The sequence below is a fragment of the Diachasma alloeum genome, unplaced genomic scaffold, assembly GCF_001412515.2.
Source record: "Diachasma alloeum isolate Michigan unplaced genomic scaffold, Dall2.0 Dall_scaffold_00210, whole genome shotgun sequence".
NCBI lineage: Eukaryota > Metazoa > Arthropoda > Insecta > Hymenoptera > Braconidae > Diachasma > Diachasma alloeum.
In genome coordinates, this window is record NW_021680375.1 from 598,237 (window position 1) to 625,241 (window position 27,005).

General features: G+C 37.4%; 1 protein-coding gene across 4 annotated transcripts in view; it reads right to left on the bottom strand.

Annotated features, from left to right (window-relative positions):
* The window catches only part of LOC107036580 (insulin-like growth factor-binding protein complex acid labile subunit), a 305,119-nt gene that overhangs the window by 116,057 nt on the left and 162,057 nt on the right, over nt 1–27,005 (bottom strand). For 2 of the 4 annotated variants that reach the window (XM_015254623.1, XM_015254626.1), the window contains exon 1: nt 18,161–18,730. The exons of the other annotated variants lie outside the window; for them this stretch is intronic. The gene's annotated coding sequence lies outside the window, so the exon portion shown is untranslated. Of the gene's footprint in view, nt 1–18,160; nt 18,731–27,005 lie in introns of those variants that run through there. 4 annotated transcript variants of the gene reach the window in all.

Consider the following 27,005-nt stretch of genomic DNA (forward strand, 5'->3'; position numbering starts at 1 on the left):
GTTTCCTCCAATTCTGTCGATACATCCAGCGATTGAAAATGGCAATTTCGTATAATTACATATTCAAGCTGAAAATATGAAATTTTCGGGGTAGAAGTTGAATGTGAGGTTGATCCATTGAAAAACTAATTCGACCAGTTATTTTTATCAATTAGTAGTCGAGATATGAGTGAATTTATTTCGCCGGGAGACTCTACCTGTGCGGATTTTTGTGGAGAAACAGTTTGAAAAAAAGTTATTCAATGCAATCGAAACGATTGTTCCGCACGGTCGTAAGAGTCACCGACTTTTATTGAATCTGCACAACGAGCAGTGAAAAAAATTTTACGTTTTTGACCCTTATGACCCTTATAATCATCATAGTATTTGATCCTTGTGCCATGAAATCCCGTTCATATTTGACCCTCATCTTACCTTTTGCTAACTTCACAAAAGTTGAATGAAACTATTATCATTAAATATCGCTAATAATCGATTCGGAATTTAATATTGGGGAGCGATACGATAACTGTAACTGTGTCATATACATCGAGTATAACCAGGTTGAGGTATGTCCTATATATGTCGAGCAATGGCGCGTGAACCATCGATAATTCTTTTATCATTCGTTAATGACCTAATCTACATGATTACCAAATAACCATATTTTCGGTTATGTATCAACCAAAAGTAGGTAAAATTCGTTCCCAATGCAAAGGTTTGATGTTCAGGATGTATACTATGTACCCCCCCCCAGTGGCAATGATTTTTATTGGCCCGTTTCCGTAGCATCTCCATCCACAATTCCCCCCCAAATCATCTGCTTCATGAGAAACAGCAGCATTTCCCTCCAGCAAGTAAGCGCGCGCATAAATACCACCGAATGGCGTTCAAAAACAATAAAAAAAAGTAGTGACAAGGGGAGACAAAAAGATGAAAAGAGATCATTGTTTATACAGCACGAGACCCGTCACCCCTCTTCGAATGTAACACTCAAATTTCGTATTTAGATTTTATTTTCCATGCGGGTGACAGCTACAATTCAAATACATGGATGGGGAAAATCAAAGGGTCCAAGTGAGAGTGAATACAGAAATGAGAGAGGAAAAAAAAGAAGCAGCACCGCAACACACCCCATTCGGTGGATTCTGCTCCCGGGGTTAACGAACCACGCTTGGACGATTGGCAAAGGGCTCGGAAAGAGCAAACGCTTTCGCTCCCTATTCTAATTTCCACACCCTTATATATATTTTTTCAGTTATATCGATGGACATAAAAGATTCTACAAAAAGAGAATAAAATGTTTTTCAGGCAAGTCTGCCTTGAAGTGGAATTGATCAAGTCTTGGGGATATTTTGGTAAATTGAAGAAAACATTTCGTAGAAATGAGTGAAGGCTGTTTTGTTGAAGAGGAAAAAAAATGCATTCATCTACGGCTGTCAGCGATATAAATCCCAAAAAAAAGTTCCACCACTTGATTGACTTTAACGAATGATGTGTAACCGGTCAAAATGCTAGGTTAAAGTGCAAACGTCGGACAGTTCGGAAGTCCTTAAATCGAAAATGGCGGTCCACTGCTGAATTGCACTTCTGTACACTGAAACCACTATTCCCTGGGAATTGACTTCATCCCGAATGTGTGCCGGGGAAAAAAGAAATCGACAAAAAAATGGGTAAAAATTCACCCTCGCTGATATGAATATGTATAAACGTTTTTCACAAAAAAAAAAAAATTGGTAAATAAAAATATTTCGATATACCCTATTTTGATTTTCTCCCTTTTCTCATCATTCCGTCATGTCTCTTTTTTCATCTCCAAGTGTCAAGAAATATCAGACAGGCGAAATCCAATTTCCATAGTAATTTTTTCCCACCCTTGGGCGTAAAAAAGATTTAAAATTTATGAGAAATGAAAGAAAAAACCACTAGGCAACAAAAAATTATTCTTGATTTTAGCATTCGTCTAACTGCAACCTACGGTTGGTGGTACCTATTTACATTTCATTTCTCATGCATTCCGCAAAATCCTGGCCGTCGGTTGATATCAGCAAAACGTACGTATTCCACGAGACTGAAGAGCTGTATACTGACACGCGGCTATGCATTTTCCAACGGCGATTTCAGCATAAAGTCATTTACATTTTTCGTTTTCTATTCGTTCCGCATTTCCAACCTGAAACCACCGTGGCTTCTCATCGCTGGGAATGCGTTTTTTTTTTCATCTTCGGGAGAGTTACCCAACGGGTCAACGCATTGTGAACCGGTTCGTCTGACCAGTGCAGTTGAATAAAAAAAAAAATTAAATACGTCGTCATGTTAATCTATTTTATTGGTCTTGCACAATTTATTCAAATAGTGGACAACAAATTTCTCCTCGAACCGTATCCTCAACTCTACATTTCACATGCAAATTGAATTTTCCTGTGCGCAGAATGCAAAAAAATAGTCCAGTTCTCTCGAATCAGAAAAAATATTCAAAAAATCTCTAGCATCGAATATTAAACTCGAACATTTCATTCCAACACGATATACTCCAACAAAGCTTTCACATCTAGAAAAAAGAATGGTAAATAGAAGCTCAATGTTGACAACAGAAAACTAAAATATAATCCCCCCGATCGTTCATTTTAAGCCTTTTCATCACATTTCACCGGGGACATGTACGAGAGGGTATTAAATACACGTGAAACAGTCGACTGTATAAAGTGAAGAGGAGAGTGAGGGAGAGAGAGAAATGAAAAATGGGAAAATAGTTTCGGGAAAAACAGGCTCCCCGAGCAAGTGCCGGTTTTAAACGCGTTAATTCGAAACAAGCCGAGGAGAGAGCGTGAGAGAGGAAGACAGAGAATCGCATTTCAACGTTAGGCAGATCATGAAAGCCGAAGGTAATCGGCTTTACTCGTCGGCCAGCTACCGTCCGCAGGGATGAAATGAGTGGGGATGAGAGTTGAAGAGGGGGAGGGCAATGGCGATATAAATGCGAGAGGGGAGTGGAAAGGATGCGATGAATATCAAAATCCATCCACCGGTTGTGCTTCTCACATTTTACCGTCGTTATTACAATATCCATACCGCATCACTCATTTTTTCACACCCCATTGTCGATATTTTGCATGCATGAGAATGAAAAAAAAAAAAGAAAAATTGAAATGAGAGCTTAAGCTTTGATGTTTTTCTCATGAATTTTCGTTCATTCCTTTTGGACCGATCTGTCTCGATGGATAACGATCATCCAACGGAGAAATTGAAAATATGATGAATTGCCATTTTCTGGTCGCTTCTACTCATTCGAGATATAACTCCAGCATTCTGTTGCCAGTTATTATCATACGGTAAATCAAAGGGCGATGGTGATTAGTATCGTCAGTGCGTAATTAACACGTTAACGCTTGTTTGTGTCGGCTCGATTAGACACAACTACATCGTCCGTTATTATCGATTTACCTTAACACCTCTACCGTTGGGTATTCAAGTTTTGGTAGTTATAGAGCCGTAGGATAATTTCACTCCTGTCTGTAGTTACAGTAATCCGGTGATTCCTGGGAAGCTGATTAGATTAAACAGTTTAGATTGCTATTTGGATAAGCTTTTTATTCAATTGTTGGAGAAAATTGGGAGGATGCAAGGTGAAAGCATTGATCAGCATTATTACAAATTTAAAAATTCAAAGTTTGTGGTATCAACGATAGAATCCTTCAGTTGCAATGTTTTTTAGGTAGTTGTTACCTTAGAAGCTGTTGATTTGTCATTCTTGACGAAGATCGCTTCTTGTGTCGAAACAGATATCGTAAGTTTTGGTAGTGATAGAGGTGCAGGATAGTTTCACCCCTGTCAGTAGTCCCAGTAATCCACTAATTCCTAGGAAGCTGATCAGATTAAGCAGTTTCGATTGCTATTCGGGTAATCTTTTCATTCAATTGGTGAAGAAGATTGGGATGATGCAAGGTGAAAGCGTTGATCAACTTCATTAGAAATTTAAACATTCAAAGTTTGTGGTATCAACGATAGAATCCTTCAGTGGCAATGTTTTTTAGGTAGTCGTTACCTTAGAAGCGGTTGATCTGTCATCCTTGACGAAGATCGCTTCTCTCGTAGAAACAGATATCGTAAGTTTTGGTAGTGATAAAGGTGTAGGATAGTTTCACCCCTGTCAGTAGTCCCAGTAATCCACTGATTCCTAGGAAGCTGATCAGATTAAGCAGTTTCGATTGCTATTCGGGTAATCTTTTCATTCAATTGGCGAAGAAGATTGGGAGGATGCAGGGTGAAAGCGTTGATCGGCTTCATTGGAAATTTAAATATTCAAAGTTTGTGGTATCAATGATACAATCCTTCAGTTGCAATATTCTTTAGGGAACAGTTACGGTAGACGTTGTGGATTTGTCTTTCTTTACGGAAATGACTTCTTTCGCCGAATCAGATATCACGGATTCTATTCTCCGAGCGTTGGATAACCATAAATAAATGGATTCTTCTACCTATATCACAGCTCCACTTAACCCAATGCACCCGAGAATGCACATTATACACTCTGATTATTTCTGAAACCGTGAATATCCGAGTTTTTGTCAGGATTGTGGTTTTAGCATTCAGAATAGCTGAATATCCTTGTATTCTTATTTACTTCTTTTTTGCAAGATTCTTGAAAATTTGCCTGTTCTTGCGGAATGGAGTGGGAGGCAGGGGAATGGTAATTTTTTCGTCTCACTCGTACAGTGGGACTTGTGCAAGCACGAATCGGATGAGACTGAGGAGGAAGTGAAGAGACGGATCTCCTTGAAACTTTGGAACCCATTCTCCCTTGCGCTCCTTCCGTCCACTTTTTTTCATCCCTTTCACTCTCTCTCCTTCTCTCACTTCGTATTACGGTCAAACTACTTGTAAAACAAAGATGGAGTTTCCCCACTGGAGACTACTCAGTGCACTTGAGGGTTTGGAATGCATTGCAAATTGGAATTTTTATTATTTTTCTCTTTCATACTCGACGGAAAATGGGAATTTCAAGAGTGAGGTCCCACTTCTCTCTCTCTCTCTCTCTCATTCATTCATACAATAAAAAAATGTTAAGCTGAATATATATGTATTATCCATGCGGGAAATTGCTGAGAGATGAAACTGAATATGGCATTGAAAAAATGATTTCTTTCATTCGTGAAAGTTTTTGTTGCCTGAGTCAAATTTTCAGTTCAGGATAATTTGTTTTTGTTTTGAACGCGATGAAGATTCCAATTCTTTCTTCAATTGTGTTCTTCAGTCTTTGAGGAATATTCGATGTATCGGCATTTCAGTCTGTCTCCTATTCTCCTTCATCACTTTTAGCTCGTTGGCAGGTATAGAGCGGAAGAGTGGATCGTAACTCTGAATGTTCTGATATTCGCTCGTCATTTTGTGGCATTGACAATTGACCGTTTGACGATAATGTCAGCTTAAAAGGTACTATGAAAGTACAAGTATCTAAATTCATCAATATTTTATAGCACATACGTTAACTTTCATGATTGTCCATCAAAGTGTTAAATCCGCTAATGTTTTTGTAAATTTTATCTAATGGCATTACGAGTTATTAACACGATAGTAATGGATCTCGGAGATGAGAAATTTTGAAAATAGTAGAGAGTTTGTTGGACGTTGATAATTTTATCGTCCATTCTTCCTCGTTGGAAAATTTTGAAATTTGATTGTCACGAAAATAGATTGAAAATGAAATGTAATTAATTTTTAAATGAATTACCTGTTGGAGTGCTGAAAATAAGGAAAAAGGCAGTTTGATAATGCATTCTCCAACGTCAATTTTGTCTCACTTAATGTTCTGGTGTATGGATAACGAAAGTCGAGAGTTTGATGACAACCGACACAATTTATCTCCCGTCACATGCAACACGAACCACTGACGACTGTTTAAGCCCATATAATAGCGCGTAATATGAGAGATGATTGGAAATATCGAAAGTGAAGGCTTCTCGAAATTGAAAATCCCAAGGATTATTTATTATTGGAAAAATTCGCTCTTTCCAAACATGGATGGCGGTTTTCAAATTATGATTGAATTTTTGTAGAGCCATAATTGTTATGAAGTTAATGAAGTTGAGAAACTTTGACGGGTATTTGGTATTCTTCTCATTCAATTGCTGCAGAAAATTAATGAGATACAGGGTGAAGGCGTTGATCGGCTTCATTGAAAACTTGAACATTCAAGATTTATGGTATTAGCTGTACAAGCCTCCAGTGACAACGTTTTTTCAATAGCGGTTACTGTAGACGCTGTTGATTTGTCTGTCTTACAGAAATCACTTTTTTGAACGAATCAGACTTCTCGGATTCCCCTTTCCAAGCATTGATAAAGCTTCATTTGACAATATTCATCTGAAATAGCCTACAACCTCTCGAAATATGAAAATTTGCACCTAAAATTTGGATCAACCCAAGATTCCAAGAACCTATTGTTGAAAATAGGTCACCCTTGGGTACTCTCATTCTTCCCATCCATCCCCTTCTTAAGCTAATTCCAAAAAATACAAATGTCCATGATATTTCTCTGAAAATTCCTCCCAATCCAACTACTTTATCTAAACCTCGAAAACACACCACTGAAACACTCATGAAAAATACCCAAATTCATGTGACACAACTACCACAAATCTCCCATCATTTACAATCCTCCGCCGACATTTGTCCTTTTCCGTGACACTCACAAAACAACATTCACCTCTTCCTCATTCGTCACCTAAACTCATTTTCCTTCCCCTCCCAGTGTCTGTTCCCAGTTAAACCATCCAACCCCCCCATTTCCATTTACCCAAACTAAAACATGATTATAATTATCCAATCGAACGTTTCTGCCACAGCCAAACGATTCTGCACGGAATTGCAATTAACGCATTTTCATTCATCTCCTCCCACCCGCCGTTCTCCTATTTTCTGCTATCGTCAATCTACCCCAATCCCGAAAAAGCCGGATACCACAAACGTGGCGATGTCGGTTAGGGGTTTTCGAGAGAACGACAACTATCGAGATAAAACTTTTCGCCGCTCACTCTCTCTCTGTCCCTCTCTCTCTCTCTCTCTTCTCGGGCCCCATGGAATCGAAGTTACCAACGTGAAAGAGTAGAAAGGGAGAACCGATAAGCAGCCTTTCCGTAAGTTTGTCAGGGCCAACCCCTTTTGTTCCACAGAATGTCAGTTCCTCCTTCTACTTCTCCTCTCTTTCACCTACAGTCTAACCTTCGTATCTTTCCTCACTTCCGTTTCAGTGGAAAAGTTTACTATCTCACATCTGTAACATCCCCTGGGTGGTGTGACGTGGCGCGTATTAATGCGTTTTTGGGTTGAAAACGCATGGGTGAGGGATAATTTTTTCTTCATTTATAGTGTCGGGTGGCAGCTCAAAAGACTCGTTAGGGCGGATTTCCTGGGTGGCGTGATGAGGGAAGGAAGTTTTTTTTCTTCATTAACGAGGGGTATTCGACGGCATTCGTCAGGTATTATTGGAATAAGGTAGGTTAGGTTGGAATTTTTGAGGTTAATTACGTATCGTTTTTAGATTAAGGGATGTTTTATAGGGCAAAATTGTTTCGAGAAGAAGTAAGCGGCTTCTCACTTCATTATTTCGAGAGATAATTGCGGAAAATGCGTGTTTCGAGATGATCTCGAGACTCAGGGGGATAGATGTTGGTAAATGATGGAGATGGTGGGAAGTGTTGATGGCTAAAGTTATTCGTTGTGCGAAGGGGAACATCTTTTGTATTCAATATTTGCTCTCATCCTTCAATCTTTCGAGGGTCAATTAGCGAAAACACGAGGTTGGTTATTAATTTGATACTCAGAAGGATATATTTCAGGAAATAATGGAAATGGACGAAAACGTTATATAGCAAAGTTGTTCGGCTTGAGGAGAGGAACATTTTTTGTGGGCAATATTGTCCCCTGTCTTCAGTATTTGAGCGATTAATGGAGAAAAATCTGGTTTTCGCGGTCATTTTTATGTTCAGAGGCTTGCATCTCCATACGCAATGAACATAGCGAAGTGTGTCGTATAGAAAAGATGTTCAGTTTGAGGAGAGGAATATTTTTTGTATTCATCATTTTCTTCCATCTTCAAGAGTTTCAGAGTTATTCAAGTAAAATCCGCTTCTTGGTGATTTTGATGCTCACAAGACTATATTTCTGCCAGTAATGGAGATACATAAAAATGTTGAAGAGCAAAGTGATTTGACTTGAAGAGAGTAACATTTTTCATATTCAGAATTTTTTTCTATCTTCGATACTTGCGGGGTTAAGAAGCGATGAATGTGAAAGAAAAAATGGAAATGTAACAAGTTTTCCGGAAACAAAAAATTTTCCCAGGCCCCACTCGGATAAAATATAACTCCATACATTTTGTTTCTATCTCCAAAACCCTCTCCCCGTTAAAAAATAAAAAAAATCCTGCGTTGATTAAAAATATCCTCTGAACCGCTCGACTAAAATTCCAAAAAAACATTTCAAACATCACCGCAAAATTCATTCTCCCCTAATCTCCATCCGCGATCCCATCAGTCACGGAACAAAATCTCCACATACACAACAAAAACAAAAAACCCGTGCGTGTTTTTCATCAGAAAAACGAACAAAAGATTGTACAGTACAACATTACAGAATGGGTCACGCATTCGTGTTATCAGTGAAACTACACATGATACGTTTATAAATATTTTCCTTATATTTATCGCACTCGTGAGCATGACAAAAAATTTAGACTTATTATCCTTGTGAAAATTCTGGGAAGGAGTTGGTTGGAGGTCATATCAAACAGTGAGCGAAACATCCGTTCGCAAATATTTTTGGCGAAACTATTTTAATGAACAATATCCGGAGTAACTCGAAACTTATCGAAGTAAAATCAATAATTAATTTTTTCGTCGGTAACTTTCCTGGCTCATAGGAGCATTAATTATTCAAAAATTCGTGAACAAGAGTTTGACATCTTCATAAATATTCCCAAACATCATTGGAAAATCAATGAAATACGAATGGAGGGAATAACCAATACCGATTTGATCAGAAGACGAGGCGTTACCGTTATAAGAGCCTGCACGAATGCCTTGAACGGTTAGGCAAAGAGAAAATAAGGAGTTAGGAAGGCATTGAAGGGGGGGGGGGGAGAAATATGCGGTAGTTACTCGAAGGGTGAAAAAGAGTCGATATCCATTGCTAAAACTAAAACAACCCCTTGCATATAAAACTCCACCACCTCTTCGTGTGCCTCAGACGTTACGTGTACTTTGGGTCTATAACAACTGCTGCTTCCTGTTATAGATTTCTCGGAGTTTTTTTTTTCTGCAAACTTAATGGTGGCTTTAATGTGGCAAACCTTTAGACGTACGATGAGACACGCGAGAAACTGTTTTTGAGTGCATAAAAATTTGAATTTTCGGAGAGAAAAGCCGAGGGTTGTTATTAAGTCTGGCAATAGAGAATTGTTTATGAGTTATTACGAAGGGTCTTCGGCTTTGTTATTTTGAGAATAGGGGAAGGAAAAGCGAATGAAGTTGTTCGTGCTGAGAATATTTACTTATTTAATATTCCTTTAAATGTCGAAATTGGAATTTTTAATGAGGCTCAATATTTTCGTGAATGCTGGAGATGAAATGAAACACATGCTGTGGAAAAGTTATGCTTGAATTGAGGAGCCATTTTTCTGTACCAAATTTTCCTCTGCCTTCGTTATTTACGGAGGTATTCGCAATGAGATGAAAAATCACGGATTTCGTGAATTTTCAATACTCAAGAGCCAATACCTCTACTAATATTGAAGCTAGAGAAAATCGTTCCGCATGAAAAATGTTCGGTACGGAAAGCCGAAAGTTTTTCTCATCCAACATTTTTTTCTATATACAATATTGAATGAGATATGACCGATTAACTCCCCGAATTATGCAAAAATGGGAATTATGGTGAGTTTTCCCGGCTCAAGTGAGAATATCTTCGTAAATATTGGAGCTACCGGAAAAACTTGAATAATGAAATTGTCGAGTGGAAGTGAGTGAGTATTTCTCGTCTTCACCTATTTTCCCCTATCTCGAATATTTACTGAGATATCGGCCAATGAACATGAAATTGCATACTCACCTAAGATTACATTTACCTCCGAAGGCCCGAACTAGATTGATACTCCAAGTAAATGTATAACTTCAACTCAGTACCTCCTCTAGATACCTAAATTATCAATTCCATTTACTCCTATCGAAAATCTCTACCCCGCAAATATATTCTATAAATAATTAATCTCACATACAGCATTACAATCAAGATTGAATCATCACGACTGCCTCTGGACTGCAACGAAAGCCTGAAACCGGTTTTCATGAACCGGTTTTATCCCCTCACTCTAGCAATCTACCGAAAATATAATGATGACTCTGTACTAGGAACTCAAGTGACTGGTGAACCTGTCATCCAAAATAATCAATCATGATTTGTCAATCTGTCATAGACGTATCACAAAAAACATCAATTTAAGGCGATAAAAAATGCATCTGATGTATCTCTTTGACGGGATTATCATGACTGTAAAAAGAGGATTAATATACCGAATGATCAGATGGATAATTGAATTAACCAAGTTGCGGATTAAACCAACAAATTATTAAACCTTCCCTCCGCTACTGCCGTAATTTACTGTCCTTACTCGGCTTATCCCAGAAAAGGTATAGTGGAATACTGGCGTCGTAAAAAAGATAGTCGCGTTGCTCGTAATATATCGTCGTAATGGGCTATCATTTTGCCATATTCTCCTTTTTTGCCTCAAGTGTCAGTAGACAATGGGAGTGATGGAGTATTAAAATGTGGAAAAAAATTAATTCAAGAATTTTCGTAAATCGTTATTATCCAATGAATTTCGATTCGGGTGAGAGGAAAATAAAAATGGTCTTATGAAAAACTGCATTATCATATCCAGCTCATATGAGCAACTCAGTTGATAATGGAGGTACGAAAAAATGCTCAGGACACAAAATGTTCATCTCGAGAAGAACACCATTTTTTGTATGCAATTTTTTCCTCTCAGTCTAAGGGCTGTGGAAGTATGCACGAATTCCCGTTGAAGTCCTTTGTTTAAAATGGTTAATTGCAAATATCTTCGTTGTTCATGGAGATAGGAGAATATATTGAATGCAAGAAATGTTCGTCTTGGGGAGGATAACATTTTTTATATTCATCATTTTTTGCTAGCTCTAACGGTTATGTAGATATGCGCAATTTACGATAAAAGTCTTTGTTCAAAACAATGAATAGCGCATCTCCATAACCATTGAAGTTAGAAAGAGCTATTTAATACAGAAAATGTTCGTCTCAACAAGACGAAGTTTCTTTACACCACCACTTTTTTTTAACCTCCATTATTTACCGAGATATCTCCAGTAAACCCGAAAATTTGTGTTTACGTTTGAATTTTTCATTATCAAATGCAGATATCTTGGGAAGTAGCAACTGGAATTCTCCCGACTGTCCAATGGCACTTCCAGTTTTTCCGAAACTCATCATGAAACAACTGTTAAACATTTGTTCTCGTTGTTGCATCGATCCCCCGAGAGTTTTATAAATGGACACGAAGAGGAGGTGAAGGGAGGCAAGAGGGTGGGTTCAAGATGAAGTAGAGAATAGTTCTGCGTTGTCCCAACGGAGAGAAAACGAGGAAAAGACACTGAAGACTCCTTTTCTCACGACAGACACAAAAGACCTCTGGATGAAACAAGTTTCTCGCTCACTCTACTTTCCTTGTCTCAATTTTTTTCCCTCTCATTTTTTCGTTCAGAAAAACATTCTACGATCAAAGAACAGGGTAAAGAGTGGAAGAGAGATGGAAATTGTCGGTGAGGCCATATAATCGAGTGTTCCAGATATGAGATTTATCGCTCCAACACGATTTATCATCAGTAGCAGTTTTTTTCCCGAATTGAGGAAACTATCAATTCAGTTATGAAATGAGACATGAAATTATCACTGGGTGGGAATTCATAATTTATGTGCGATTGGAGTCGGGGGATAATTAATTGATAGTGAATGCATTCCAATTATTAGTACATATAGTGATTGAATGAACGGAATGAATCGATATAGATAAATTAATTCAGTTTACAATTTTTTTTCAATACGTGACATCCGGAAATCTAATCCCATTTATCATCGGCTATAGTTGCAGTTCGATAACACCGGATTCTACGGAAAATTGAATTAGTCACTACGATATTTCTATATTTATTGAACACCATTTCCTGTTGGATCACTTTATCAAATATTCACTCTTTATTTATTTACGTTTTTTCGTAAAAGCTGAAAACGGGTTGTTGTTTGGGTTAATTTTATAGGTGAGAACTAGTTCAATTGTTTGAATGAAACATTTTTTGCATTAAATTTTTTTTTCTATCGTCAAAGGCTGCAATATTTTTACGATAAAATGTGGAAATTGTTTGTATTTCATAATTTACTGCAAACACCGCCGTTAGTAATGGAGATAGGAGAATATTTTACATACAAAAATAACTCTTTTGAGGAGGCGGATATTTTTTGTGCAAAGCATTTCATTCCATTTCAAATGGTTGAAGAGATATGCGCAATGTTTTGCTGAAGTTCTTTGTTTGAAATACTTAATCATAGATATCTCTTTCGGTAATAGAGATAGAGCAGAATGTCCAATACAAGAAATGTTTGTCTCCATGAGAACAACATTTTCCGCATTTAACATTTTTTTCCAAGTGCAACGGTTATGAAGATATATCCAATTTGAGTTAAATTCCTTTGTTCTAAATCGTTAATTGCAAACATTTTCGTTAATAACTGAGACAGAAAAAAATTTGAATACAGAACATATTCGTGTCCAGAAGATGAACATTTTTCATGCATAACATTTTTTTCAAACTTCAATGGTTGTGGTGATATGCGTAATAAACTGTTAAATATTGACTTTTCCGTTGGAAAAAAATTCAGAAAGGGAGGGGAGAGACTTGTTTGAAGTCCATCGAATAGAGACTGTCCTGATAATAATAGATTTGCCCAATTTTTGAGTAATTATTGATTGAGATGAATGAAAAAATCAATATTTGATAAGAAACTGTGTTTGCCGATATCTCGAGAACTATCGGGTATGAATGAATCGTCAAGTGCCATTTGGAAGCGGAAATTTCCGTCGCTTTCGAATGCCGCAGGCTAAATTAAACCCTCACCAAAATCCCCTCATTACGACATAACAAAAATCTTCAAGGTAAGTAACAAAAAAAAATTGAAGGAATGATATAATAAAAAAGAAATAATGATTTAAGCCAACTCTGAAATACTTCAAGTTTCTCGGTGGTGAGTCTGTTATACCTCGAAGTGAATAAAGGACGAAAAAAAAGTAGAAAGAGAGAAACCCATGGAATGAGACCGTAAAAAGAAGAAAGAAGTGGTAATACCGGTCTGCGTATAGACGCGTTTGTATTATAGGCAGTCCCGCTGGGACCCTCCGAGGTATGAATCGAAGGAACAGCGAAGAGAAAGGTCTTCTCTCTTATATTTTATCGCCTCGAGGATGGCAAAGTCGAGCAAAACCGCTCAAACATTTGATAGAATAAAACTAGAAAAGAAAAACGTAAATTTTCCCCCGAAAATACAAAAATTCGAATATTCTAGTTTCCGATAATTGTCAATATCTTGATAACGGTGAAAGATAACGCAACGGCGTTAGTTGCATTGGAAAGCTTGCGAAATTTCCGACCCAAAACCCTACTTATGAACCTATTTACTCCGATTAATTGATGCGAGGTACATGGCAATAGCTTATTGACACACCGAAATAAATTTTCACGATAACTGGATAACAAAAGGTGATAGAAAGGCTGTTTTGTTTGTTTCGGAGCTGAACATTTTCCGGTGTATCAAATGGGGTCATTACAACCTTACAACTCATCTCGAAAGAAACTTTTCGTGGAAAAAAAATTGGCATTCCCATAGAATTGTCTGAAATGATCCTCAAACAGGCAGACAACATTAGGTAACAAAGAGAAAACAAGGAACAAGTCAAAGTCGGGTAAATCCCGGGGCGAATGGAGGAACGTCGTCGTTTCGGGTGAATCACGTACGTTCTGTTTCTGTATATCTCTTTCTATTCTCTAAGTCTCCCTCTGGTTGCATTAATCACGCGTAGCTAATTAACGCAGGGGTTGGGGGAGAGGGGGAAATGAGGGAGAATATGGGGCTTGTCATTTTCATTCGAGAGGGGAAAATACTGTAATACAGGGTACAGACTCACAGGCACGTAAGCTTCCGCCTTTCTGCGTGTTTATTTGGGTATTAGTCTCAAGGGCATTGACTCGGGGGAAGTAAGAAAACGGCCGTTTACTGCGAAATAACTCTGTAACCATTGGTGATGCGGAAAAAAGTTTCGAACTAAAAATTCTTAGGCTCGGCGAGAGTAACTTTTTTTCTGTGAAACGTATTTTGATATCGTCCATGGTTACAGAGATATTTGGGATAAAAGGCTGGAGCTCTTTGTGTTTGAATGTTAAATGGAGATATCTCCGGTGATAATGGTGATAGAGAAAAATGTTGGATACAAAAAATATTCGGCTTGACAAAACGAATGTCTTTTGTGTTGAACACTTTTTACGACATCCCAGAATTACGGAGATACACGAGATATGCGCTGAAGTTCTTTGTTTAAAATGGCTGACTGCAAATATCTCAGTTGCTAATGGAGATAGGAGAAAACGTTAAGTGCGAAAAATATCCGTTTCAAAAAGAAGAACATTTTTTGTATGCAATATTTTATTCTACCACTGGCGGTTTTCGAGATATACACACTTTTCTGTTATTGTTCTTTGTTCTTGGTGATTAATTACAGATATCTTCATTAATTACGAAGATAGAAGAAAAATTTAAATATAAAAAATGTTTGTCTCGACAAGTCCAAGATTTTTCATCCCAACTTTTGTCCTCTACCTCCATTACTCACCGAGATGCCTCCAAGAAACACGGAAATCTGGATTTACGTTGAATTTTTAATCCTCAAATGCGAATATCTCCAGAAGTATTAGAGCTACTGGAAAAAAATGGCGATAAAAATGTCCCTCTTTCCAAGCAGAATAAATAAAACTGCGACGTTTATCCTCGCATCTCTAATGGCTAACGAGCGAGATCACTTCCCCCCCCCCCTCCTGAATCTTCATTAAATGTTTATTCAAATGTCTCAACTTATTTACGATTTCGTCTCAAGGACGTTGCGACTCGGCACAGATTTTTTACGTCATCTCACTGACCTCCGACCCACATCAGCGATTGTCGTGAAGTTTTACGAGTGCGAGTATGTAAAAAAATAATGATGATGATCATGAACATAACCCAGTCAGAAATAAAAGGATGTATGAAACAGCTTTAGACCGACTCTCGGTGACTTTTTGCCCCTAAGCACTCGATATTCATCTTATGTTTCATTCCGAGAAGAAAAAACCAGTACTAAAACATCTGTTGTACACACGGTATCGTATTATTCCCCACATAGAGTCAAGAGCATATACATTATGCACTGCGCGAACGTATCTGCCTACAGACCATAGGTGGTACTATTGTATTATGTATGCTAGGTGTGATGAATAGTTGCTGAAGTTGCACGCAGTTGTATTAATGCGAAAATCAGTATTTGTTGGGATTAATTTTTTGAAAATTTGTGGATATAATTGTCACCTTGTTAGAGAGGTCATTTATAAGAAATTATGAGAAAAATTGGAGACGTGGCGTATGCAGCACAGATTTTTGTAGGATTTCTTGAATATTTTTTTGCAACGGATTTTTCTGTTGATAAAATAATTCTACAATGAAGTCTTTGTGAAATCTGATATAATGATTTGATTTTTCATCTAAGTTATTTTCGAACTGATGAATTTATATGATTTCGGTATATTAGAAAATAATGAAAAAACCATTCACAATATTGTAAACTCTAACGACAATATGTCATATTCTGAAATTAATGATTGAATAAAGATTATTTATGTCTAAAATTCTTTGAGAATCAATTCACTCCCAAACAAACAAACCCCTATGCCCATTTCCATAATCCCCCGTCTATTGAAAACTTCAGCCCAAAATATTTCTACTGACATCTGCAGAAATCATAATTCTCACATTTTTTGAAAGATAATTCATAAAAAATTTACGAGAAAAATTGTAGAGACGTGTGTAGTACAAATTTTTGTACTATTTCTTGCATGTTTTTTGCAAAAAAAATTTCTATAGAAAAAATAATTTCACAATCATGTTTTTGTGAAATCTGCCATAATGACTTAATTTTGCACCTCTATATGTTGCTAAATAGGAAACTATTCTCAAACTGAAGAATTTCAGAGTGAAATGTCAACATGGTGCTATTCAAATGTCCTCAACACAATAAAAAATCATGTAAAAATATTCAAAATATTTAAATCTCTAACGACATTATGTCATACTCTCGAATTCATGATTGAACAAAGAGCATTAGATTCTAAAAATCCTCAAGAATCAATTCGCCCCCAAACAAACAAACCCCTCTCCCTATTTCCATAACTCTCCATCTGTTGAAGACTCCACCCAATCAAATTTCTACTGACATTTGTAGAAATCATAGAAAAAAAAAATTCCACAATGAAGTTTTTGTGAAATCTAACATAATGAAAATGAAAATATTTGCCAAGAATTTCAGAGCGAAGTGTCAACATTCCACTATTCAAATGTCCTCAACACAATGGAAAATCATAAAAAAAAAACAAATCAGTAGCAAAGTGGTAAACCGGGTTAAGTCGATTTTGACTTTTGGCCAGTTTTTGATGAATATCTCGGAATCTAAGAGAGATAGGAACATTTTTTTCATGACCTTTTTTATAAGCCACCATTGGCTCTACAAAAAAGGTCATGACAACAATTTTTTTATCTCTAGTAGATTCCGAGATATTCGTCAAAAACTGGCCAAATACTCAAAATCGACTTAACCCGGTTTACCGCTTCGCTACTGAATTTAAAGTATTTCAATCTCTATCAAAAATATTTCATATTCTCGAATTCATGATAGAATAAAGATCATTAGATTCTAAAAATCCTCAGGAATCAATTCGCCCCCAAACAAACAAACCCCTCTCCCTATTTTCATAACCCTCCATCTGTTGAAGACTCCACCAAAAAAAAAAGTCTCCTGACATTTCCAACCCCCAAACCAGAATCATTCACACGTGCACTAATTCCCCCCTCCATAACCAACAAATATGCTCGCCATCCCACAGTCAAACGTTCCACTGAAAATTATTCCTGCAAAATTGTCCTCCCAGCAGAATTCCCCAAATGTTTAATTAAGCATAACGAGCGCGCGTTCCAAAATTGAGTTATCAAACGAAAAAAGTATTCCCATCACTCCTTTCACCCAGACAAAGCCGCAAAAATAACCACATTAATTCCCAAAGCACAAATTGGTAATATGCTAATATATATCCAATTATCATATCCCCTTTAAAGTTGATGAAAAAAAATATTCACGAGATACGAAGAAAAAAAATGTGGTAACGATCGAATTGATGAATCGACAGGTGTCGCAATGGAAATTAGAAAAAAAAATATTCACCAATGCCATTTCTCAGGCATCCGCATTCGATTCATTAATTCAATATCGTCACTGGGCTGTGACGTGTGTCAATAAAAAAGTGAATGCACTTCGTACAATATCGGTGACAAATATTTTCTGACTAAATATTCATCGAAATCCGTTGATTTGTTGAGCCCAAAAAAACCGATTTCCACTCTTTTCGCGATATCTCGAGAACGGTGGGGTATAATTCAATGCAACTGGGCTTGTTTTCTAGCCGGGGAAATTTCCGATCTCAACCCCTGGTTATAAACTCATTTGTCTGCATTTGTCGAGCAGATACCGATCAGCAACGATCTCAACAATCAAAAATCATTTTTTTCGTAACTCGTGAACAGATCGAGATAAAGGGGGTTATGACCAGGGTTCGGAGCCGGAAATTGTCCACTGGGGTCACTTGCGACCCCCTGACTCCCACTCCCACGAAGTAATCCCCGAAAAACCGAACGAAATTCGTTCATTCAATTTTTTTCTCATTTCACGTGAAGTTGAATGAATGAAAACGAATTAAATAAAGTCTAAATGCCACTATTTACAACAACAATTGTCGCCATTGCTACTCACCCAAAATACAGCAGTATCCTTCGAGACTCTCGCATCCATAATTACCGAGTCATCCTCGAAAAAAACTCAAACAAAATTAACCATCCACTGAATAATCGTTGATCTCCAAACTCATAAACTCAAACCATAAGACCACTTGCACTGAAAATAATAAACTCAAAAAAAAGAAAACACAAATTTCAAGTACACAAATGCGCCCCCTGGAAGGTCGTATCTCCGGCGAGTATCATTGCCTCATCTCCCGGCCCGCGGCATCACGGAAAATCATTCTTTAATGGCCCAACAATTAGAATTCCCCCGATAATCACACGAAAAATCCACAGCACATGATCATTCGGGCGATAAAAACAACTCCAATTGGATCACTCACGTGTGTTTATCACTTCAGTTTTTCCTATTCGAGGGCTCAATCGACTATCAACAACACCGAGAGTGTGAATTCACTGGAGTCACCGACTGAAATTAATTATTACAACAGTGTTTTTCAATTTCTGTCGGTGGAAAAAAAAATTTACGAGACTTTTGGAACTTCTTGGGGAACGAAGTGTCTATCTGGGCGTCTCGCGCGACGGCTTACTGCTCACTGAGGTGCGTTGCAGCCAGCCGAGTGTCCACGAGCGACGGGCGACGCCGAACGAGGGAGGGGAGGGGGGCGAGCGCCAGCGGAGATGCACGAAGCGTGCGCGACAGAGAATTCGTTCGGATTTGCCGAGATGTGCATAAGAAATTGGGGGGTTTTTATGATTTTAAGGTTATATAGTTTTCTTAAGTTAATTAGGCATTTGGAGGGGAGGGGAGGGGCGGGTGAATTGCGGGGGTTTTGGCTTTTAACATTGGGGGTTTCGATGCTTTCGAGGGATATCAATTTTTTTTTAATTAATCAGGCATCTGGAGCGCCCAGAAAAATTATTTACGGTCAAGGTTTTATATAAGATACCTTGGCGACAGTAGGAGAATTCCGGGAATCCCTATGACCCCACCGGGCGCGCTTGTAGAGAGGGGAAAAATTGGGATCAGTTGTACTTATTTATACTTAATAAACAGTTTTGGAGGGGACGACAAAGTGGAGGGTAGGGTAAAATGAACCCCTGGAGCAAAGTGGACTCCCTTATTTTTTCATTTATGGAATTCTTCGAAATTTTTGTGAACCTATCTCTTTGCGATAGTACCGGAGAGTGGATCAGTGTCAGATGTGCCAAAGATAGACTCATTGTGTATGTTGATTAATCCGGACGATGTTAAATGACGATTGCGCATAATGTTTAACGTGAAAGAATTCTTACTGTTATTTGAGAATGTGTCCAATTATTGATTTGTTGATTTGATTATTCTGTTATTTTTACATACTTTTTAGATGAAAAAAATCTTGCCGTGGGTTTTTGAGGAATATCTCTAAATCGAAGGGAGATAACGAAATTTTCATAATGACTTTTTTTGTAACGCTCAACTTAGTCTACGAAAAAGGTCGTGACAAAAATTTTGCCACGATCTCCAGATTTCGAGATATTCTTTGAAATCTGGCCAAGAGTATAAATCGACTTGAATCGTTTTACCGCTTCGCTCCTGATTTATTTCAATCAAGTAGGTTTTTTTTTCAAAATTAATAAAAAGTTTTATTCGAAGTTTTGTTTACATTAACCCAATGAAATAAAAATTCCCAGAAGAGTATTTCGCCTCACTTTCACGTTCAGTCGCGCAATTTTTCCCGAAGTTTTCACACCGTATGAGAGTGAACACTAGAATCGACGCGATGAATAGGAGATTTCTTTGATGAGGTCGCTAATGTCGATATTACATCGTTGATGTGACTTACGGAACAATAGTTCATCCATTGTTGACTCCCACAAGACACATTAGTCCACTCTCAACCAGGGTGTGACAATAAACTCGAAATAGTTGAGTGGGAAGGGTCAGAGTAGACACCCGAGACATCAGTATTGAACTAGTTTAGCTCCTTTGGTAAACTACTAATCTCACTGGCATCTCATTTCCGTCAAAACGGTGCAGTTCATCCGAAATGTTACGTCAATTTTCCGAGCGTAATTCAGCCCTTTGAACCTCGGGTTACGTTACGACCTTTTGAACCGAAACTTATGCTAATTCAGAAATTTCAGCTATTCATTTACTTATGAAAATTTCTTTGACAATACATTCTTCATTTGTTCCACCTACAGATGTAATTTCTTGATGACATTGAAAATCTTCTTCAATAAGAAATTTTTTACTCCAATTCATATTTTTCCGAATACGAGTATTTCATGTAATTTTTTTTCTTATGGTTTTAGTCCATAATTTATTGCACATTATATCTAAATTTAAGATAAAACTTTCCAAATTTGATTTATTTTATAATTTTTGAATTTTTCCAAAAATCGGTTTTTCCACGATAGCTAAAAAAAATGTTTTGAATTCATTGAACGATTTCAAAAATTTGTTTGAGTGCCCTTTCGACCTAGCCCGAAGATGAGGACGATAGCAATAATCGTTGTTTTGATTTATATAAAAATTTGTAAAATTTTGGTACTTTTGAAAATCGGAATTCACCGACGTCGGTGGCCGAGTGGATTAGACGCAAGTCTAGTGTGCGAAAGGTTGTGAGTTCGATTCCCCGTGGAACCGAATTTTTCAACGGAAGGCTCCGGCGAGCGGGAGGTTGCTAATAGAGGAACCGCCTGTACCGGCATGGGTTTTCTGTGGTTTCCCCATGCTACTTCTATGTTCTATAGAAGTGCGAATGCGGTACAGTGTAGAATCCACAGCCGCATGCATAGGGTTGGATAGAGTGCCGAATGGGACCCGAAAAAGGGACTCCAAGGCCGTAAAAAAAAAAAAAAAAATCAGAATTCCGGGAATATCTTGAGATATCATGCTTCAAATGAATTCAATTGTAGCTTAAAATGGTAGTTTCAATGCCACACTGTCGAAGTTGAATGATAATTATGATAGCTATATCTGTTGATTTTATTGTTACGATGATTTTTGCAAATTTCGAATTTTCCATCATAAATTAATAATAATCGACAACAACGGCCTAAATGTGGCTTATGTAGACGATAAACCAGTGGAATACAGAGCCGATAAAAAAGCCAATTTCAATGACTAGGAAACCGTTGAACGAAAATATAAACACCAAAACGTGAATAATAAATATAGCTCCTGAAGTAAACGCCACGTAGTTAGAACGAAAATGTCAGCCCGTGAAGCAACAAAGGGCCGAGGGGAGTGTTCGCACCGCAAAAAAGACAATCGGTTGTTTGAAAGAAACGGATAATAAGAATAATGATAATGATAACATTCAGCTGAGTTGAAAAACCGACACAATTATTTAAAAATAAATCTCAGTCATTTTAATAACATAAACTGAACAATGAATTTTATGCCATAGAAGAAAATGATGTGCAAAATGACCATTCGGAAGTATATTGTTAATTTATCAGCAAAAATAATTATAGCATATGAAGACAAGAGCAATTTCTCACTTGTTTTTTGTTATCCCAAAAATTCTGAGAATTAATGTGTGAATTAAATTATAATTGATGTCGGTGGAGTAAGGAATATCTACATTGATTGCAATTTTGTAGAATGAGAAGGTGAAATAACAGAAATGCTGAATAATTTTTTGCTCTCCTTTGTTCTGCGATGATATGCGAAACAGAAGCGAGTGGAATAGATTGAACGTATGATTTTATTCCCTGAATTTCCGTGTTTTGAAACCTTCGGACTGATGTTATGATGTCAGTCAGCAGCATTCCGAGCTATGTACACTCATTCCACGTTGCCTTGAAGGTAACATCCTGCAATGAGTCAACTGCTAATAATCGTTGGAAGATTGAGCAATCGAGAAACTATGACAATAGGGTCAATTGCGTTTTCTCGGTAGTTTATTGCTGGAATGTACGATTTATCAGATTATCAGGGGGGTAAATTAGTGGGGTAGATGTGGTATTAAATAGGTGATCTGTTTTTTTTTCTCTGTGAAATACTGGAATTAAGGAGGTTCAACTCCAGATGTTGTCGATGGGTGTGCGAAGAGTGGCGAAATTTGGTGGGTGAATTAATTATGAGGTACTTTCCAGGGTGAGAGACATTGTAAATTCAACAATTATGGTGTGATTGGAAGGATTCACACAGCAGAGATGATCTTGATGCACTGAGAAAAAAATTTCCTAATATGTAAACCATACAATAATATAATAATAATATAATAATAATAATAATTATGTATTATTTATATAATAATATAATAATTATATAATAATTTAGTTCTTGAGAGAAGTAAATTGTTTTCCACTGAGTGTTGAAAATTTCGATCACGTTTCAGGTAGACGAAAATTTCAAGCAATTTTAGTGTGAACATTTAGACTTTCATGGAAAAATCGATGAAATTGTAAATATTAGTTGAATTATTCCCTGAAAATCAATGGAAATCAAACCCAGAAAAAATCCAGACACCGGCAGAATCATAAATTTTAAATAAAGTAGACATTTTAAATTAATCACCGATTAAATATCTAAATTTCGAATTATTTGGTTAATCAAAAATCTTTCCTTTTAGGAAGTTTCGAAATATTTGCTCAATAGTCAGTTTACAATCCCATATTTTCAATTATTTAATTCATAGTCGATTGAAAATTTAAATGTGATAATTTAAATTTTCAATTTAAACTTTCACTTGAAATTATCAATTATTTTATACATTTCAAATTTCAATTGAAGATGACAAAAGATCTGTTCAGGAGAACATGTAATTTTTTTTCTCACTGTATTAAATTGAGATTTTCAAGTCTTGAACTTGGACCTTCAAAAATCTCAAGTTGAGAGTTTTGGAATTCATTAAAAAATTTTCGAAAGTCTGAGTTTGGGATCATGCGTCTCAAACAGAAATTTGTTTTGTTTTATCAACCTACACCAAAAAAAAATTACTTTTGATCAGTAGAAAAAGTACTTGTACCCAGTACCAAGGGGTTTCTGGGGAAAAGGCACATTTTTGTACTTCCTCGAAGTTACAAAACAGCTTGATGCAAGTTTCATACGTCGAGTACCTGTGTACCGGTGAGAAGTACCTCAGTACTTGTCACAAATATTTTGTTACTTGGAACAAGTAAAAAAATTACTTGTACTGAGTACCCGGCTGGTTCTTCTCAAAAGTACCAAATAAATTCAATATAAGTTGAGTATAAGAACTCAAAAATGTTTTTCTACCTCTTCTAAGAACCGAATTTCGTCAAAAATTCAAAAATCCAAATAATTCCCGTTTTGTGAGTAATAAAATTGAAAAGAAATTGAAAATAATTTTTCGAAGCCTTTTAAATGTTGATAACAACATGAAACATGAAAACCTCAACAAAATTTAAATTTTGTAGGTTGGAAAGCATACCAATAATTCTCGAAAGCATCCATAAAAATCGCAATCGATTGATTTTTTCCTACAAAATATCTTTTGCTGAATATTTTTATTTACAAAAATGCATAAGAAAGCCCATTCTATCCGGTAATAATATTCACTTTTTTCAATAAAGTAATCAATTGGAAGTACTGAAACTAAGTCCTAAAAGTACTTGAGAGACGTTGAAAAATTGCTTTTCACTAGTACCTTTGGTACTTGTGAAAAGTACTAAAAGTACTGGCAGTAAGTAGTGATACTACTTCCTCCCAGTACCATTTCTACTCGATCGGCAGATGTAGTACTTCACCCAAGGACACAAAATGTACTTGGGACGAGTATTTTTAGAACTTTTTTAAAGTGAACTTCCCCCAAGTACCGGTTTGTACTGGTGAGAAGTAATTTTTTTTGGGTGTAACCTAGTGATGCCGCGAGAGACTTTACGAGACATCACGAGACAATACTTTGGAGAGACGGTCCCGGTCTCAATGAACATGGAAATCTTTGGTCTCGCCTCAGTCTCGAAATATGCAGCATCGACACCTCTTGCGATGACTGCCAGCCAATTTATCTCATCTCGGTCTCAAGTTCTCGATTTCTGTCTCGCTTTCTCTTGTCTCGATTTTCTCCTTACACGGAAAGAAATTTTCGATAAAAATTAGACCTCCAGAGGGCCAAACGTGGGACGAAATGACATTCAACCACTTTTTAGGTTAAATTTTGTCGGAAAAATTAGACTTGGGAGTCTAATTTTTGCGATTAAAGTAACCTTCGTTCCACGTTTCGTCCTCTGTAGGTCTAATTTTTATCGAAAATTTCTTTCCGTGTAGAAAAAACGCGAAAAACTGGCCACCGAGGTGAGATTAATTGGCTTGGAGTCATGACGCGAGGAGTCGATACTGCGCATTTCGAGACTGAGACGAGACCGATAATTTCCGCGTTCACTGAGACCGAGACAATCCCCCCAAAGTATTGTCTCGTGATGTCTCGTAAAGTCTCTCGCGGCATCACTGGTGTAACCTCGAAATTCTCGTTACCATCCGCTCCAAAATCCCACCCCCAATCTCTCCCCGGCATTTAGATATTATCCAGCATTTCTACGTCTAAACATATGCAAACTGATGGTTGACTGGATTCACGTGGATGCCACTCGAGGGAGAAATGGGGAGAAAATGGTACGAATAGGTACTGAAATGGGTGGTGGGATTGGTCCCGGATGACTTGGTGCCGAGAGTCAACGATCAAACGCGAAATCGAGGAGTATCTCAGTAAATTGGAGTGGGCGGAGAGGGCGGAGATATCTATATAGCTATCGTTCATTCTCGTGTCTCATTTTGTTCTCCGATAGATCCACAAGCCATTGTTAGCGCGAGTAAGAGTAGTTGGTGCGAGAGGGAGGACATGAGTTCCTAGGTATCTGGCTATAAGAGGCCTTTGTGCTCGACGAATATTGCCGGCGTCATCTCGAATGCCATCGACGCTCAGTTTTGGATTTCAAAGGAGTATCAATAATCGCAGATGCGCCACGTAACAGATAAAGGGGTTTATTGTTGAGGAAGGAGGGGCGGAGGAGAGAGGCCTGAGAGGGGTGGAAAAATTGTTTTGATTGGGTTCTTGGGAGTGGGTGAGTGGCAATTCCCATCAAGGCATCGATGGAGTGAAGAGGATACGATTGAAGGGGTTTTAGAAATTGTTGAGTGAATAGTTTTCCGGGGATTCGTCTCGAAATCGAGGGAAATATTGTGGGTTTCATCTGGGTGATTTGGATTATGAGAATTGATGCTTGGTTTCATCAAAATTTATTGAAGTCTAAGAAATCATTTTTCCTTCCGAACGGAGAAAATTTGTTCTGCCGAAACATTGTATCTCGTTTATTTTGCGATTTTCCTATAACTGTTATGACGAAAACTGTTATGACGAAAAATGTGTGAACCAACCAAGACAATCAGTTTGGAATATCCTGTTGGTATATCCTGTTTTCCTCCCTTTGTGTACAATCTACTATATTTCTAGTTTACGGGTAATTTCGAACCTTCAATCATCAGGAAATGGGGATATTAAAGATGAATAGTCAATCGATAATCCTAGAATTTGATTTTATTAGGTACAAAATTTTTGACATTTAGAGGTTAAACACAGGGATTTTCTATGACTCAAGTTTTCAAAAGATTTGAATAATTGGTGGCATGACTATTTAACGCGTAGTCAATTCAACAGATACATAATTCATCACACAGTCAATTCAACACATATCTAATTCATCATAGATACATATTGTAAACAGATTCAATTTTTCCCATACACACATACATACAAATCTGATTCATTGTCCTTTCTGTGTTTGTGTTGGAGTACGTATCAAAACATAAGTAAATGCCTTTATTGGTTCGGTCGTAATTCGTGGATTATCAGTGCGATCCGAGCAATAGGCTTGACCACACGGTTTCGCAATGCCGCTCCATTTCGTCCTTAGCCAGAGAGGACTGACTGAGCTTGATATATCTGTGTTATTAAAATTTTGAAAGAATGAATAAATAAAGATTAAAATGAACAATGTATTTGATGATTCGTTTTTGTTTTGTGTTGTTGTGTGTTGAATTGTCTTGTGTGTTCAATTGTTTCTGTGTTGAATTGTTGTGTGTTAAACTGAAGTGTTGAAATTGTTTTGTGTTAAATAGTCATGGAACCGAATAATCGATTAGTGCGAGTATGGACCAACAAAAAATTGTCAATGCGTTCGATTCAGTTGAAAATAGGAATAAAAATTTTTCCAAGATTATCACGTGAAAAAAAATAATCGAAAAAACGCTGCGATTCCGCCATTGTGCGACCATTCAAGGGTTAATTTCACTCGATGAAACAGAACTCCAAATTCACTTGAATGACTTCGTCATAACAACAATATCGAACTTAACAATTGAATCCTCTACAATTGCTTCAAATCAGATGACTCAAAGTCTTTGAAATCATAGTTTTGAGGCTTTCGCGGCCATGAGTATTGATACCATTGGCTTCCGGACCGATGCCGCGTTTAATTTCAGCATTCTCCCTCTAAGCGCAATACTGAAACCAAACGCGGCATCCATCCGGAAGCCAATGATATCTTCGAACTGATTTTTGCAATCGCACTGAAATAGTTTCAAGCCAATGAAATCACGCAATCCCGATGAGCCCAATTGTTTGCATTCCACCTGCAATCACGTAGTCTAGTCACGAATAGTTAACCGCACGAATACCCCCAAAAATCTGCCCTCAAGTGCCCTGACCCCTCCCCCCCCTGAAAACATAAATACCGAATTGGAACGAGTTACATCAGAGTTTTGCACCTTTCGAGTTCAGAACTGGAAATTCCACCCCTCACCGAGAGTCGGACGAGTAGTTAAGCAACAAAAGGACCAAAAACGCAACAGAATACCCAGAACTTACGACTAGAAAAATAGGTGAGATTTCCAGCTGCATCTG